The sequence below is a fragment of the Heloderma suspectum genome, chromosome 3 (assembly GCF_057233095.1).
Source record: "Heloderma suspectum isolate Gila_16-S chromosome 3, 16-S_ref, whole genome shotgun sequence".
Classification (NCBI taxonomy): domain Eukaryota; kingdom Metazoa; phylum Chordata; class Lepidosauria; order Squamata; family Helodermatidae; genus Heloderma; species Heloderma suspectum.
Window position 1 is genome coordinate 69,537,161 of NC_139460.1, and position 17,813 is coordinate 69,554,973.

The window sequence follows — 17,813 nt, forward strand, 5'->3', positions numbered from 1 at the left end:
CCAATTTACCCAGAACAGACCCCACATCCTTAGCTGCTACTGTAGCTGCCTTATAATCAATAACTGGCTGCTTTTCCTGCTCAGTACCACTTGGGACACTCTGCTGGTCTTCTAGAATGTTACTGCTCCTGTGTTCTTAGGAGCAGCGTTTCTTTTACCATACCATTTCAGGCTGCAGGGGTATAGTCGCATTTTTGAATTCTTCCTCATAAAATAAGTTCCTGTATAATGAAAAGATAAAAAGAAGGCTAGGCTCAATCCTTCTCTCTAACATGCTAGTTTAGTATGTGCACAGTCATCATCACCACAATCAACAACAATGAAAACAAGAAAGCATTCAAACATATTAGTTCTCACATATAGCCTGACCAAGACCCCACTTTCCCATTTGTTTCTGCTATTGTATAAACTGGTCCAAAAGTGTTAGGCAGCTATGAAACTCCGAAGCTAGAGAATTACAATGATCTAATTGAGAATAGGTGGCTTTCTATGGCCTTAAATCTAGAATAGTATAAACCTTGTGTCTATTAGGTGTATCACTAGTCTCTTGGACAATGTAAGGCTGTAGACAGATTCAACACTTGTATGGACTTTGACACAGAAGAGTTCCATATTTCAGTTACAAACCTATTGACTACAGAAATTATATATGCACCTAGTTTTGTTTGCAAAAGTGCAAGGTACAGATTTTCTTATATGGAGAAGCATCATTCATAACCTCACTGTTACAGAAACACATGGTTTATGGGGAGACAATGAAAAGGTACATTTCAAGGTTCACGTCCCTTTTTGTTGTTAATTCTGAAGAAATTCATGTTGACTTGAAAGTGAACCCTGCAAAAGCAAAATATATACTGTTACACAGCCCACGCTATAAAAATGCAAATGCACCTTGAAGCATACCTTATTCATGAATCCCTTAAAGTGTTCTGTCCCTCAAAAATGGAAAATACAAAGCTAAAGTAAGCCCCTCATTTGAAAAAAGCTGGGACATCGAATATGTATTTTAAAAGATAAATTATACATAAACTTCCTTTATAATTTATTGGCTATAAAAGTTTTATCAAAGGCACAAGAAGCGTCAGACGTATGCAAATACAGGAAGCAAAAATAAACATGTTGATAAGCCAAGCAGGCAGAACACACTTCGTGTATAGTATTATATACTAAAAGAAAAAATGCTGCCTAAGAGAAAATATGGAATGGTGGCATTCTGTCATTTTTCAATATTCATATTTGGCACTGTGTGATGATGCTTGGAGGCTATGGCCATGCTAGATCATTCCTTTTGCTAAAAGGAACTTACAGTCAGTGGAGGCTGGCGGCTCCAATTTCAGAAGGGCTGTGAATCCATCCTGAGTTTCAGTCAGAACCAGCCAGAACTCTAAAGAAGCTATCCAAAGTGTTGAACCCTACCCCCAAAATGTTTCAGCACTTTGGATAGCTCCTTTAGAGTTCGGGCTGGTTCTGACTGAAACCCAGAATGGATTCACAGCCCCACCAAAATCAGAGCCACCAGACTCCAGATACAATCAATATGGCTGAGCTTCCTCTTTCTTATCTATACACTATTGTTCAGTTGTTCAGTCATGTCCGACTCTTCGTGACCCCATGGACCATAGTACGCCACGCCTTCCTGTCCTGCGCTCTCTCCCGGAGCATGCTCAAGTCCATATTCATTGCATCAGTGATGCCATCTAGCCATCTCATCCTCTGCCATCCCCTTCTCCTTTTGCCTTCAGTCTTTCCCAGCATCAGGGTCCTTTCCAGAGAGTTTTCTCTTCGCATTAGGTGGCCAAAATGTTTGAGCTTCAGCTTCAGTATCTGTCCTTCCAATGAGCACTCAGGGTTGATTTCTTTTAGGATTGACTGATTTGACCTCCTTGCAGTCCAGGGGACTCATAAGAGTCTTCTCCAGCACCACAGTTCAAAAGCATCAATTCTTCGGCACTCAGCCTTCCTTATAGTCCAGCTCTCACAGCCATACATTACTACTGGGAAAACCATAGCTTTGATTATATGGACCTTTGTCGGCAAGGTGATGTCTCTGCTTCTTACTATGCTGTCTAGGTTTGCCATAGCTTTCCTCCCAAGGAGCAAGCAATACACTATTGCTGAGTCCTAATTTCACCCTAAGATTACTTGAGTGTTGAATTATTCATCTGGCAGCCTAATGTATTTAGTACCAAAGCATGTTCATGAGTGGGATGGGTGAGAATTTTATTTGGCTCATTTGTTTAAAATGATAAAAACCAAAATTTGCAATTTTGTTATCATAAATGGGATGGAAAGAACATGAGAGTTTGAATGTTGGAGAAAGCAAAACATCCCAGAAGAGGGCTTGGAGAGCTTAGCTCTTAGAAGTCTGGGTTCAAATCTCTGTGTATTCAGCCATGTTTGTGGTGTTGAACTGTGGTTGCCACTTTTTTTTTTCTCCTCATCATTAATGACAGGCTTAATGCTACATGGCAGGCTTCATGCTGGGTATAGCTGAGTCTACTAAATCTGGCCAGTGCAGAGGGGTGAGAATGTCATTTAGTTTGTCCTCCATAAGAATTTACCCAAAGAACTTGAGAGTTAAAGTGGTCACAATAATATGGGAGAAAGTGAAACTTAACTATCTCTAGTTCAAGATGGAAATAAAGAATATTCTCAGATGTCCTAGTACAGGACCTTCTGGCCAAGAGCTGGTTCACACATTTTGGGTTCCACACAGAGGCTGCTTTAAATTATTCCATATGGCAGCTGCTACCTCATGGTGAGCCATTCATATGCAGTGGCTCAAACCTCTCACATCCATACCCCACACCCACAGACACACTCATTTTCAATGATATAGCAAAGATTTCCCAGGCTACATGGTGAGCTATTACACATAAGCAGTACGCACATGGTGGGTGTCATGGAGACTCCCAGAAGTACCACAATATTTTAGTTAAATTTACCTGAGACAGACCCTGAACAGCACTCCTTGAAACTCTCTGAGGGACAGAAAGACAGGTGTGTCAGTAGCTTTGTCTGGGACTATCTTTCACATTTCTCAAACCACTCATCACCATACTACTTTGAGAAAGCCCCTGTTGAGGAGACAACGGGCACAGACCTAAGCTACCCAACAGCATGCCCTGTACAATTCAGTGCCAGAATGCTACTCTGTTAAATTTATCACACACTTTCAGGTGGTGCTACAAAGCTCTGGCTGTCATCCAGACTGCTCAAAGTCATGACTCGCTACCCTGAGTGGGAGCTTGGACCCTAGCTCAAACCCAGATGAAAAGGGGCCAACCCAGACAATTGGAGCAGCACACCAGATGACGAGCCCAGGCTCCAGCATCGTGCCTGAGCTTAAGCTAGAGCCTGTCAGCCAAGGCCCCCCCAAACCAGGAGTCTCTAAATGGAGACCTCCAGAGATAGTAAGCCTATACTCCTTAAGGAACTAGCCCCCCCTCACATCATAGATCCCATGCCCACTCATCAGTGTGGGCAACATGCCTGGAGGGAACATGCTAGGAGCTATGTTCCCTCCAAGACATGGTACTTAGAGGACTGATGTTTTAAGGCCTCCTGTTCCTCAGAAAAGTGGCAAAACATTGGAACTGGTGTGGTCCCGGAAGAGGGAAAGGCCTCCCTTCAGTTCCAACCCTTGTCAGAGCATGTCGCTCACTGCAGCTCTCGCCTGCCTTGTTTGGTGCTCATCATGCCCCCTAGGCATCTGCTTGAGCATGGGTCTGTGCACGGGTGCAAGCACCCACATAAGAGGGCTCATTTGAAATCCTGTCAGCGTCGAAGTAGTATCGATGCTGGAGCCATAGCTGCTGAAGTGCAGACCACGGTACCCACCACTCTGCTGCTAAGTCTAGACATATCTGTCTCCTTGATCTGTCACCCAAGCTAACACTAACATTGATGTTGGTTACACAGCACCGGTGGGCACCACTGCATGAATGCTTCCCCTGCCCACATCACTTTCATGTCCTTTCCCCAGAATATGAAGATGAAAGTAGATGGTGGGTGCAGGCCAGGTGCTTTGCTTGACAGAGTGCCAGGCAGAGCTACCTGCAAAACAAAAGAAAGAAACCTCAGGGAAATAAGGGAGAAGGGGGCCCTGCTGCACTTTCCTGTTTGGTAGGCTTCGGAGAAGGGCTGCAGGGAAGCCCAGAGAGGATTGGAAAGGACTGTGGGGTGAATTGGAGGACTGGCAGGTGAACTGGGGAGGGTGCCAGGGCAACTTTGGGTATGCTGGTATGGTGAGCTGGGGTGGGAGAAGAAGGGAGGGATATGTGTGTATTTGTGCAGTGAATAAATCAGGTGCATGGTTGTGTGTCTAGACATGGGGAGGTGAGAGTGTGTGTGTAAGAGAGAAAAGGGTTTAAGGGTGCTCCAGAGAGAGAAAGGGAGTATGTGGTGTGGGTGATCCTGAAAGTGTGTGTGTGTGTGTGTGTGTGTGTGTATGCACTTCACGTGCGCACATGAGCACGCACCCATCTTGTTATGTTGGAAGTGTGGGGTGTGTGGAGTGTAGGGATTTACAAAAGTCACTTACCTGTTTATAGATTATGCTGATGCTGGGGGGGGAGGCGCTCTGTTCCCCCCCCCCCCGAATCCTGGCTGGCCAGCTCCGCTCTGAAGTAATTCTGCAGAGCCGCCGGCCGGCTCTGCCAGCGGCCGGACATCCGGCCGCTGGCTAGCAGGGACGCAAATGGTGGCGGCCATAGCAGCCGCCGTTTGCGTCCCTGCAGTCAGCCATGATAGGCTACGTAAATGTTTACATAGCCTATCAAGGCTGATTAAAAAAACAAACAAACCCGCGTACGCAAATGGTGGCGCCCATGGGCGCCGCCATTTGCGTTCCTTATTTTGGCATGTCTAGTCTATGTAAACATTTACGTAGACTACGGCGAAAATAAGGGGAACACAAATAGCGTAGACGCTACACTATTTGCGTTCCCCTTATTTTTGCAGTAGTCTACGTAAATGTTTACGTTGACTAGACGTGCCAAAATAAGGAACGCAAATGGCGGTGCCCATGGGTGCCTCCATTTGCATACGTGCGTTGTTGTTGTTGTTGTTTTAATCAGCCGTGATAGGCTATGTAAACATTTACGTAGCCTATCACGGTGTTTTTTAAAATTTAGCCGCGATAGGCTACGTAAATGTTTATGTAGCCTGTCACTTTTTTTGTTTGTTTATTTTTTTAATACTTGGAAATGGCGGCAGCGGCGGCTGGTCAGAAGCCGCCAAACCGCCGCCAAACCGCCGCCAAACCACCACCAAACCGCCGCCAGAGCTGCCACCGGAGCCGCCGCCACCAGGAAGATCCGCCCCAGGTAAGTCCCGTCCCGGGGGGGCGTGGGGGGATGGGCCGTTCTGCCACCGATTTCGGGGGGCCGAATGCACTGGCATTCGGCCTCCCCGAGATCTGTGGCGAAACTTTCGTACATCCCTACTGGAGTGTCAGGTGAGAGAATCTGGAGGAAGATTTAGAGGAACGGAACTCACTCCTGCCATGTCTTAGACAAGTTTCTCTTTTATCTTCAACGCTTTGCCTTTCTGTGAAATGGGTGTCTTGTGACTGACCATGGCAACCTTATTGTGAATTAGCACCCTCCCCATCATGGTAGCCATTTTGTGACAGCACTCACCTTCTCAAAAGTCCAAATCTGCTGACTGGCCCAAGAAGTTTGGAGTTGTTGTTGTTGTTCAGTCGTTCAGTCGTGTCCGACTCTTCGTGACCCCATGGACCATAGCACGCCAGGCCTTCCTGTCCTGTGCTGTCTCCCGGAGTGTGCTCAAGTTCATATTCATTGCATCGGTGATGCTATCTAGCCATCTCATCCTCTGCCGGCCCCTTCTCCTTTTGCCTTCAGTCTTTCCCAGCATCACGGTCTTTTCCAGAGAGTTTTCTCTTCACATTAGGTGGCCAAAACATTTGAGCTTCAGCTTCAGTATCTGTCCTTCCAATGAGCACTCAGGGTTGATTTCCTTTAGGATGGACTGATTTGAGCTCCTTGCAGTCCAGGGGACTCATAAGAGTCTTCTCCAGCACCACAGTTCGAAAGCATCAATTCTTCGGCGCTCAGCCTTCCTTATAGTCCAGCTCTCACAGCCATACATTACTACTGGGAAAACCATAGCTTTGATTAGACGGACCTTTGTCGGCAAGGTGATGTCTCTGCTTCTTACTATGCTGTCTAGGTTTGCCATAGCTTTCCTCCCAAGGAGCAAGCATCTTTTAATTTCATGGCTACAGTCACCATCTGCGGTGATCTTGGAGCCCAAGAAAATAAAATCTGTCACTGCTTCCATTTCTTCCCCTTCTATATGCCAGGAAGTGATGGGGCCAGATGCCATGATCTTCGTTTTTTTAATGTTGAGTTTCAAACCAGCTTTTGCACTCTCCTCTTTCACCCTCAACAAGAGGCTCTTGAGATCCTCTTCACTTTCTGCCATTAGGGTGGTATCGTCTGCGTATCTGAGGTTGTTGATAATTCTCCCAGCAATCTTAATTCCAACCTCTGATTCATCCAACCCGGCATTTCTCATGATGTACTCTGCATATAAGTTAAATAAGCAGGGTGACAGTATGCAGCCTTGTCGTACTCCTTTCCCAATTTTGAACCAATTGGTTGTTCCATGTTTGGTTCTTACTGTTGCTTCTTGACCCTCGTACACGTTTCTCAGGAGACAGGTAAGGTGGTCTGGTACTCCCATCACTTTAAGAATTTGCCACACTTTGTTGTGATCCACACAATCAAAGGCTTTAGGGTAGTCAATGAAGCAGAAATAGACGTTTTTCTGGAATTCTCTTGCTTTCTCCATGATCCAGCGAAAGTTGGCAATTTGATCTCTAGTTCCTCTGCCTCTTCAAAACCCAGCTTGTACTTCCAGTAGTTTTCGGTTTGCATACTGCTGAAGCCTAGCTTGTAGGATTTTGAGCATCACCTTGCTGGCATGTGAAATGAGCGCAATTGTGCGGTAGTTTGAACACTCTTTGGCATTGCCCTTCTTTGGAATTGGAATGTAAACTGACCTTTTCCAGTCTTGCAACCATTGTTGAGTGTTCCAAATTTGTTGGCATATTGAATGCAGCACTTTAACAGCATCATCTTTTAGGATTTTAAATAGCTCAGCTGGAATACTGTCATCTCCACTAGCTTTGTTGTTAGTAATGCTTCCTAAGGCCCACTTGACTTCACTCTCTAGGATGTCCGGCTCAAGTTCAGTGACCGCACTATCATGGCTATCAGGGACATTCAGATCTTTTCTGTATAGTTCTTCTGTGTATTCTTTCCACCTCTTCTTAACCTCATCTGCTTCTGTTAGGTCCCTGCCTTCTTTGTCCTTTATCATGCCCATCTTTTCACAAAACGTTCCCTTGAGATCTCCGATTTTCTTGAAGAGATCTCTAGTCTTTTCCATTCTGTTGTTTCCCTCGATTTCTTTGCATTGTTCATTTCAGAAGGCCTTGTCTCTCCTTGCAATTCTCTGGAACTCTGCATTCAGTTGGATGTATCTTCCCCTTTCTCCCTTGCTTTTTGCTTCCCTTCTTTCCTCAGCTACTTGTAAAGCCTCCTCAGACAGCCACTTGGCTTTCTTGCATTTCTTTTTCTTTGGGATGGATTTCGTTGCTGCCTCCTGAACAATGTTACGGACCGCCGTCCATAGTTCGTCAGGCACTCTGTCTATCAGGTCTAATCCCTGAAATCTATTCCTCACCTCCACTGTATATTGATAAGGGATATGATTTAGGTCATACCTGAATGGTTTAGTGGTTTTCCCTACGTTCTTCAATTTAAGCCGAAATTTTGCAACAAGAAGCTCATGATCTGAGCCACAATCAGCTCCAGGTCTTGTTTTTACTGACTGTATAGAGCTTCTCCATCTTTGGCCGCAAAGGACATAATCAATCTGATTTCGATATTGACCATCTGGTGATGTCCATGTGTAGAGTCGTCTCTTGTGCTGTTGGAAAAAAGTGTTTGCTATGATCAGCGTGTTCCCTTGGCAAAACTCTATTAGCTTTTGTCCTGCTTCATTTTGTACACCAAGGCCATGCCTGCCTGTTATCCCGGTGATTTCTTGACTTCCTACTTTAGCATTCCAATCCCCTATGATGAAGAGGACATCTTTTTTTGGTGTTAGTTCTAGAAGGTGTTGTAGGTCTTCATAGAACTGATCAACCGCAGCTTCTTCGGCCTCAGTGGTTGGGGCATAGACTTGAATTACTGTGATGTTGAATGGTTTGCCTTGGATTCGTACTGAGATCATTCTATCATTTTTAAGATTGTACCCCAGTACTGCTTTTCCCACCCTTTTGTTGTCTATGAGTGCTACTCCATTTCTTCTAAGGGATTCTTGCCCACAGTAGTAGATATGATGGTCACCTGAATTAAATTTGCCCTTGCCTGTCCATTTTAGTTCGCTGATTCCCAAGATGTCGATGTTCAATCTTGCCCTCTCATGTTTGACCACCTGCAGCTTACCTTGATTCATTGATCTGACATTCCATGTTCCTAAACAATGTTGTTCTTTACAACATTGGACTTTCTTTTCACCACCAGACACATCCACAGCTGAGTGTCCTTTCGGCTTTGGCCCAGCCGCTTCACTCTTTCTGGCGCTACTTGGAAATTCCCTCTGCTCTTCCCCAGTAGTATATTGGACACCTTCTGACCTGAGGGGCTCATCTTCCGGCGTCATCTCTTTTAGCCTTGTGATACATTCCATGGGGTTTTCTTGGCAAGAATACTGGAGTGGGTTGCCATTTCCTTCTCCAGTGGACCACATTTTGTCAGAACTCTCCGCCATGACCTGTCCGTCTTGGGTGGCCCTGCACGGCATCGCTTATGGCTTCACTGAGTTACACAAGCCCCTTCGCCACAACAAGGCAGTGATCCATGAAAGGGAAAAGTTTGGAGAGCCCTACCCTAATCAATGCCCTCTACCTATTGCCATGATGCTATCACCATCCTGAATTGTCATGTGGGGCACTCCCTGATATCTCCAAGCTCCTGCCCCAGCTGATATGTGTCAGTGGACATGATGGTGCAAGTGCATGGAATTTATTCAACTTTGTGCCACTCAGCACTCTGAGTGTTCCTTGGGTTTGCCCTAATGAAAAATGTAGCATGGCTGTTCCTTAGTCTATTAAAGAAAATTATGTCTATAGTTAGAAACCTAATGGACTGTATCCTTAGTACTGATTCACTCAGGATTAGTTATTAACTGGAAGAAATTACTTATGTTTATACTCCAGCATATCTATTTGAGCAATATATACAGTAAATGTGTAGAGAAAGAACTCTATCAGCAAAGTGGTAAATAAGTGGAACTATTAACAATAATCTTCCAAAAGGAAGAAAAGAAGAAAAAGATGTATTACTCTTACACTATGTAAATATGGCTGAGTTGTTCAGGAGTCAAAAACAAACAGATAAATATATGCATGAACTTGCTTGCACAGCCACACACACATTGAAATATCATACTGCTTCACTCAGAATATCTCTTGTCAATGCATGTAGTCCGGTCACAGTCAATGCAACTGTTGGACCATAATAAGGCTGTGCAGGCTGTGGAAGAGGTTCCTAGTTTCTCTTCTACCACCAATCACTAGTTACCTACCACAGACAAGTGAACAGAGTTGCCAGGCAACAGATTAGTGAACAGAGTGGCCAGGTGAACAGAATGGCCACAGTTTTTTCCAGAAAACTTCCAAAAAACAGATCAAGACCGTGTGCCTGGGATGCTATAGTCACTGTAACCATTTGCTGTTTGGTCAAGGCAAGGCAGGGGCTCCATAATCTTCAATATGGAGCACCTCAGTGGGATGGCTAGGTCCAGGAATTCAACAGGCATTATAATATTGACTTTCCAAAGCTTTGTTTAATTGTTTTAAAAACCTACTACTCTTCTAGGGTATTGGTAGAAATCTGTCCTTGAACGTAGTTACCCTCTAGATGAATATGACAAAATTTACTTTTCTCTGTGATTTTCTTTCATTTTAATAATTTCATTTCAACATTTCCAGCCTAGACTTCTTTTGGGTGGGTGTATGGGTGAAAACCTGCTGTGTTACTCTCAGCATCACTCACTTTATTTAAAATTTCTTTTCACAGGCTCAGCCGCTGTCATGCATTCATCTAACTGAAGTGTCTTGTTCTTAAAAGAATCATCAACATCACAGCCTCAGTGATGGTCTTCTCAGTGGAACCTGCTGGGTACTTCGAAAAATCTGATAATATTATTCTGTCTCATGTTCAGGCCTGGCCATTTGATAAACAGGACATCCGTCCAAGGTAATATATATGTTTGACATAGGTTTCATATAGTCAGGTTTGAAGTGATGTTTTCTCCCCTCCCTGGTGGCTCCAGGCAGTGTTGAAGATGGAAGGAGTGAATAACTGAAGGGAGAGGCATTCTTAATTCATGCATGATCTTCGAAGATCTGAAGTTGTGAAGCTTCACAACTTCGAATCTTCGAAGGTCATGCCTGAATTAGGAAAAAAAACATTGCCGACAAGCCCCGATTATGTGAGGATAATGCCTTAATTTAAAAAAAAAAACATCCAGAGCGGGGGATAGGAGGGGGTAAAACTTAGTCTCATTTGAAGGGATAGAACAACCCCCTGCTCAATGCAGGAAGCCTGATTCCCAGGCGGTCACCCATCCAACTACTGACTTGGGCCGACCCCGCTTAGCATCCAAGATCAGACAAGCGTGCGCAGGAAAACAGCAGGAAAACAGCACAGCGCTCAAGTATGAACTGAGCTCGAGCATTCGATTAAGAACTGCAATGGGGAAAATGGGTGAGTGTGAATAATCACATTTTAATGTGAGAGCGTTTAACCCAACGGGACACTGAATTCATTGTGATGGCGGGCACAATGTAGATTGGTCCACTCTCTCTCATCACTGATTACTTAACACATGACAATGTATCACAGCTAAATCTGCAAACTGGCTGCACTGAAACCATTGCATTTGGAGTGACATAAGATGATATAGAAGTTCTGGGTTGGATCTGTGAGGGCTCATTCACAAAACCAAGTCTCTGCTTGATGTTACAGTCATGTGACCATCATTTATCTGTGAACCAGCGCTTAATATCAGCTGTATATTTCAGATTATGCCCAATCCCAAACCAAATCGGGCTGATTCAGACAAATTCGGGAGATGTCTGAATTGAAGCTGGACCCCTCTGAAGTGTACCAAATCTGAACACTCCTGAAGATATGTTAGCAATTTGGATTCAGAAGGATACAGAGACACAGACTGTGTGGTTCCAGAAATTAATACATTTCTCCCCAAACTCACCACCCTGGAAACACCAGGGTGGGGAGAGGGGAGAAGGACAGGATGGTCTGTTTCAGATCCAGTTCACCTCAGGAGAGAGAAGTAGTTTTGTGACTGGCAGCTGTAGCTTGGGAGGTCTGAACCAAATCTTGGAGTCAGTGCCTGCCCCATCTCAGGAGTTATTTATTTATTTATTTTATTTATTAAATTTATTAATCGCCCATCTGACTGGTCACCCAGCCACTCTGGGTGATGTACAACCCACCATAAACAATTTAAAACAGTAAAATTTTACCATATTTTTTTTTTTAAAAAAATACCCTAACCCACCCCAAATGCCTGCCTGAACAACCACGTTTTTAATGCACGACGGAAGCTCATTAAAGAGGGGGCATGACGGAGTTCCCTAGGGAGGGAGTTCCACAGAGTGGGGGCCACCACAGAGAAGGCCCTCTCCCTCGTCCCCACCAGTCTAGCTGTCCTTGCTGATGGGACAGACAGAAGGCCATCCGAGGCTGATCTTGTTAAGCGGCCTGTCTGGTGTTGCTGGAGGCGCTCATTAAGATAGGCTGGGCCGGAACCATATAGGGTTTTAAAGGTCAAAACCAACACCTTGAATTTGGCCCGGAAAACAACTGGTAACCAGTGCAACTCCTTCAGCACTGGAGTGATGTGATCTCGCCGGCGGCTGCCTTTAATCAGGCGAGCCGCCGCGTTCTGTACCAGCTGCAGTTTCCGAACCATCTTCAAGGGTAACCCCATGTAGAGCGCATTACAGTAGTCTAAACGAGAGGAGACCAGGGCATGTACTACCGATGGGAGCAGATGGTCGGGAAGGTAGGGGCGCAGCCGACGTATCAGATGGAGTTGATACAGCGCTGTCCGGCTCACAGCTGACACCTGATCCTCCATGGACAGCTGGGAGTCCAAAATGACCCCCAGGCTGCGGACCTGGTCTTTCAAGGGTAGCTGTACCCCATTCAACACCAGGTCAACATCCCCCAGCTTCCTCTTGTCTCCCACCAAAAGTACCTCAGTCTTGTCAGGGTTGAGCTTCAGCTTATTCCTCCCCATCCATCCACTCACCGTCTCCAGACATTTGGACAGGGATTCTACGGCCAACCTTGGTGAAGATTTGAATGAGAGGTAGAGCTGAGTGTCATCCGCATATTGATGACACTGCACCCCAAACCTCCTGATGATAGCCCCCAGTGGCTTCACATAGATGTTAAATAGCATCGGGGAGAGGATGGAACCCTGTGGCACCCCACAAGTAAGTGGCCACGGGTCCGAAACCTCCTCTCCCAGTGCTACCCTCTGGTACCTGCCGGAGAGGAAGGACTGGAACCACCGCAATACAGTGTTTCCAATGCCCAACCCCTCCAGGCAGTCCAGGAGGATACCGTGGTCAACGGTATCAAAAGCCGCTGAGAGGTCGAGGAGAACAAGGAAGGAGCATTCACCCCTATCCAGAGCCCTCCTCATATCATCCACCAAGGCGACCAAGGCCGTTTCTGTCCCATGCCCAGGCCTGAAGCCTGACTGAAATGGGTCTAGATAATCAGTTTCTTCCAAGTGTGCCTTCAACTGCACCGCCACCACCCGCTCAATCACCTTGCCCAAAAATGGCAGATTTGAGACTGGGCGAAAGTTGTTCAAAACTTGAGGATCCAAGGAGGGCTTCTTTAAGAGCGGTCTTATCACTGCCTCCTTGAGGGCTGATGGCATCACTCCCTCCTCAAGGGAGGCGTTCACCACTGCCTTGATCCCCTCACCCAGTCTCTCTCTGCAGCTCATAATGAGCCAAGATGGGCAAGGATCAAGTAAGCAGGTGGTTGGCCTTACAGATGAAAGCACCTTGTCCACTTCATCAGGAGGAAGAAGCTGGAACCGATCCCATAAAACCGGTTTGCCACAGGCCGCCTCTTGCTCACTAACTGTATCCACAGTGTGCAGAGTAACACACCTAATCTGATCAATTTTATCTGCAAAGTGCCTTGCCAAAGCCTCACAGGAGGCCTTAGAATGCTCCAGTGGTTCCGGAGCCACAGGACCAACCAGGCTCCGGACCACTTGGAACAGCCTCCTGGGGCAGCACTCTGCAGACGCGATGGAGGCAGCATAATATTCCTTTTTTGCTGCCTTCACCGCCACGTGATAGGCTGAAGATATAGCTCTAGCCCGTGTCTGATCGTCTTTGGAGCGAGACTTCCGCCACCGGTGCTCTAGCCGTCTCACCTCCTGTTTCAGAGCTCGTAACCGCGGATTGAACCATGGTGCAGTCCGAGCCCTGTTCAGGGGGAGAGGGCGTTTCGGAGCCACCTGATCTAATGCTCCAGTGATTGCGGCATTCCAGCCACCCACCAGGGTCTCGACCGAGTGGCCGTTGGCATGCCCCAGAGAATCCCCAAGCGCGTTCAGGAATCCATTTGGATCCATAAGACGCCTGGGGCGGACCATTTTAATGGGTCCTCCACCCCTGCGGAGGGGTTGTGGAACCGAGAAGTCCAACATCACCAGATAGTGATCTGACCATGACAAGGGGGTGGTGGATATACCCCCGACTTCCAGATCACTCCCCACTTCTCCAGAAACAAACACAAGGTCTAGTGCATGACCGGCTACATGGGTGGGCCCAGTTAGAATATGGTGCAGCTCCCAGGAGGCCATGGTCTCCATGAAGTCCCGAGGTGCTCCTGTGAGGATGGCCTCCGAATGTACGTTGAAGTCCCCTAACACCAGTAAGTTAGGGGACTGTACACGCACATCAGAGACCACCTCAAGCACCTCGGCCAGGGAGTCAGTCGTGCAGCGGGGTGGACGGTACATGAGCAGAATCCCCAGACTGCCCTTCGGGCCCAACCTCCAGTACATGCACTCAACAACCTTGGTCTCCCGGAGAGGGGGTCTGGTGAAGACCAAGGACTCTCGGTAGATAACAGCCACTCCCCCAACCCGATCCCCAGCCCTCGGCTGCTGTGCATACGAAAATCCAGCTGGACACATGGCTGCAAGGGTTGGAGCAGCAGCCTCGGCCAGCCAGGTCTCCGTAATACATGCCAGGTCTGCACCCTCATCCAGGATCATGTCATGGATGAGGGAGGTTTTCTGGGTAACAGACCTGGCATTGCAGAGCAGCAAACGAAGGCCAGAAGATGGGGTCACGCCTCCCCCAGCCATCCTTTGGCTCTGGACAGGCCCGGAGCAGGGGACAGATACTACACATCTCTCCCTCGTTCCCCTTAGCTGGCATGGCCTGCCCCTAGTGCTCCGCCAGCGCCTGCCGCCCAGCCTCGGTATGTTCTGGCCCCCAACACTCCCCCCACTGCCTCCATCATGTGGACACATGCCCCCTCGCTCCCGCCTATCAGGCAGGCTACCCACCCCTAATCCCCCCCAACAAAATAAAACAAACAAACAAAACAATTAAAATCCCCTTAAAAATGCCAGGCAGGAGTCCACAGGGAAGGCCTGGTGGCGGTGGTAGCGGCGACGGCGGCAGCAGGCCCAGCGGCTGCAAGCACACCTCTTCCCCGGTGGTGGTGGTGGTGGCTTCTCCTGCAGGCCCTGGCTCTCCCAGGCCACCTCAGCCAGCCAGCTTATGTAGCCCCTCCAGGGAGGGGCAGGTGGAGCAGCACAGCTGGCTCGGTACCTGGGGGCCTGGTCCTGCAGGGACTGGCGGTCTGCCAGGCAGAAGTCCACAAGGAAGGCCTGGTGGTGGTGGCAGCGGCGGCGGCAGCAGGCCCAGCGGCGGCAGCAGCAGGCCCAGCGGCGGCAGCAGCAGGCCCAGCGGCGGCAGCAGCAGGCCCAGCGGCGGCAAGCACGCCTCTTCCCCGGTGGTGGTGGTGGTGGTGGTGGCTTCTCCTGCAGGCCCTGGCTCTCCCAGGCCACCTCAGCCAGCCAGCTTATGTAGCCCCTCCAGGGAGGGGCAGGTGGAGCAGCACAGCTGGCTCGGTACCTGGGGGCCTGGTCCTGCAGGGACTGGCGGTCTGCCAGGCAGAAGTCCACAAGGAAGGCCTGGTGGTGGTGGCAGCGGCGGCAGCAGGCCCAGCGGCGGCAAGCACGCCTCTTCCCCGGTGGTGGTGGTGGTGGTGGCTTCTCCTGCAGGCCCTGGCTCTTACCTGTTACCTGATGATTAACTAACTTCGCTGGCATGGGGTGATAGTAGTGTCAATAACTAGGCCAAAAATGTTTCTGGGGTTCTGTTTCACCAGGTAATATAATTGCTCTACTAGTAGTTGATGGTACAGTGCTAGCAATGTCTCTTCAATTTTCTTCATCCTTATCTCTGGAACACCAAGGTCAGTTATGATAAGAGAAAATGGCCAAAGAAATTAAGGGAGCAATCCTATGGCCCTAGACACTGTCTAGAGGGCCATAGGATATGCTCTTTTCCAGGAACTGACCTCGGAGCCCACACTCTGAGGTCAGTTCCTGGAAAACCAACCTCCCCCCACGTCCACGCTGCTTCGGAGGCAGTGCAGAGAAGCCCCATCCTCCGCACTCAGAAGAGGAATACGGAGTGACTGAAAAGGGGCAGGGCTGGGGACGTTCCAGGGTGGGGAGATCGGAGCTGCGTGTATGACACATCCTCTCCCAGGCAGCCCCCCCCCAAAAAAATGGCTGTCTAGCAGAAAATAGCAGGGCAGGAGAGGCACGGCGGGAACTATCCCCCTATGCCTCTCCTGCCTTGCTTTGGATAGGCGGTCACCTATCCAAAGGTGGCCGCCTATCTTGATAGGATTGCACCCTAAATTTGTTAATATTGAGATATACTTAGTGTGACACACTCCACTGTCACAAACAGCTATGTGTTCAAGAGCCTTTTTGTAATACAAATGCATTATCACAGTCCTTTTATAAATACTTGTGGTTGCACATGGCTGTGACAGAAGTGTGGGTATGTAAAGGCCTCTGATGATCACTTTTATATTTATATTCATTTTCTCACAGTTACACTTGTGTTGCTATGCTTTCCTCTTTATTTTTTTTAAAGAGGGAAGGACCCATGGCTTCAGCTGGGTTTCTTTCCAGAGTTGTGATGCCAAGCAAGGCATCAAATAAGAACCAAGACAATCCAGAGCAAAGTTTACTGGCATGTGACTCCAAAACATTTCTACAGAACAATGTACATAACTCATGGGACTGATCAGCAGTCCAAATGAAAACACTGACAACCCCACAGTTCTTTACAATTAAATGATATAGAAGGTAGGTCTCTTCCCAGGTCCTTTTCAGTCTAGCACCTTGGATCTTTCTTCCCACCCAGTGGGAGCCTTTGGTAAAGAGAAGGAAAAGTCTGGTCTTCCCCAAGCTGGGAGTTTCAGAATGGTAGTCACTTCTGGATGCCAATGTTGGGCCCACTATATGAATTGCCCAGTCCTTCTCTCAGCACAACCTGATACAGCTCCTTCCTCTCTTGCTGCCACCACCCTGTGTTACTGAGATAAGGTCTTTTTATCATTCCAACATATAGTCGTGAGCAGTTGCCTTCTGTTTGGTGTTTGCTGTAAGTTGCACCTGTTCATTCATGAACTCAGCTGTGTGCCTCCTGCCTGAGATCCCACAAACATCTTACAGACATTTTCCCCGGTAGACCAGGTAAATTGCCAGGGTTGGGTTAAAGGGGAAGAAGGATCTGGTCCCCCCTCCCCACTACACTCAATTTTCACAACAAATTAATTGCCAGAATATTGCAATATTCATCACTAAATATTACAACTACAAATTATTAAAGGGCTTTAAGCCTAATAAGAGCACTCATGAAATATAGTGGAAAGTGCTCACACTAGAAAATACCATTTAAAAATTTAAGAAAGTTGCAAGGCAATTAATTGTCATGGTTACTCACTTCATTCAAAGACAGCAGTGATAATACCCCTGTTAAATAGAACAACAATATTATAAGATACTTCTGAAAAAACCTTCCCTGGCTTTAAGAATATAGGAGGAAATTGCAGTATTCAAACAAGAATTCCATAATCACACCATTTTGAGCAATGTGGGATAAATTTCGAAAAAGATTTGACACTTCCAAAATCCACTCCCCTAATCCACATCCAATAGTGTCACATGATTCTGTAGAATATTTATAAGATGTACTACTATAGTACAGGAAAGCACTGGAACTGTCAAACACATAAAGCTGCAGTGACGTGATGTAGTAATTGCAGAGAAGATTTGTAAGGGGGGGGGGTTCGTTCTCATGGTGTTTTCTTTAGTCCAACATCTGCTAGGTCTTCTAGGCCAGATCTACACCTCATGTCATATCAATACTCATCATGGTGACGCTATATCCCTCTTGCGCATTTATACCTTGTAGCACACACAGTGACGCCTGTAGCACACACAATGATATAATACAGAATAAAAAGTGGGAAGCAATGCTAGAAAAGTTGTATGTGGAATATGCCTCAACAGTTATCAGTGCACTTTAATACCGTTAAAAAGCACCAGGGTAGATCTAGCCCTGGACAATAGAAGATCAACAAACATGTGGCACCTCTTGATTTCAGCCC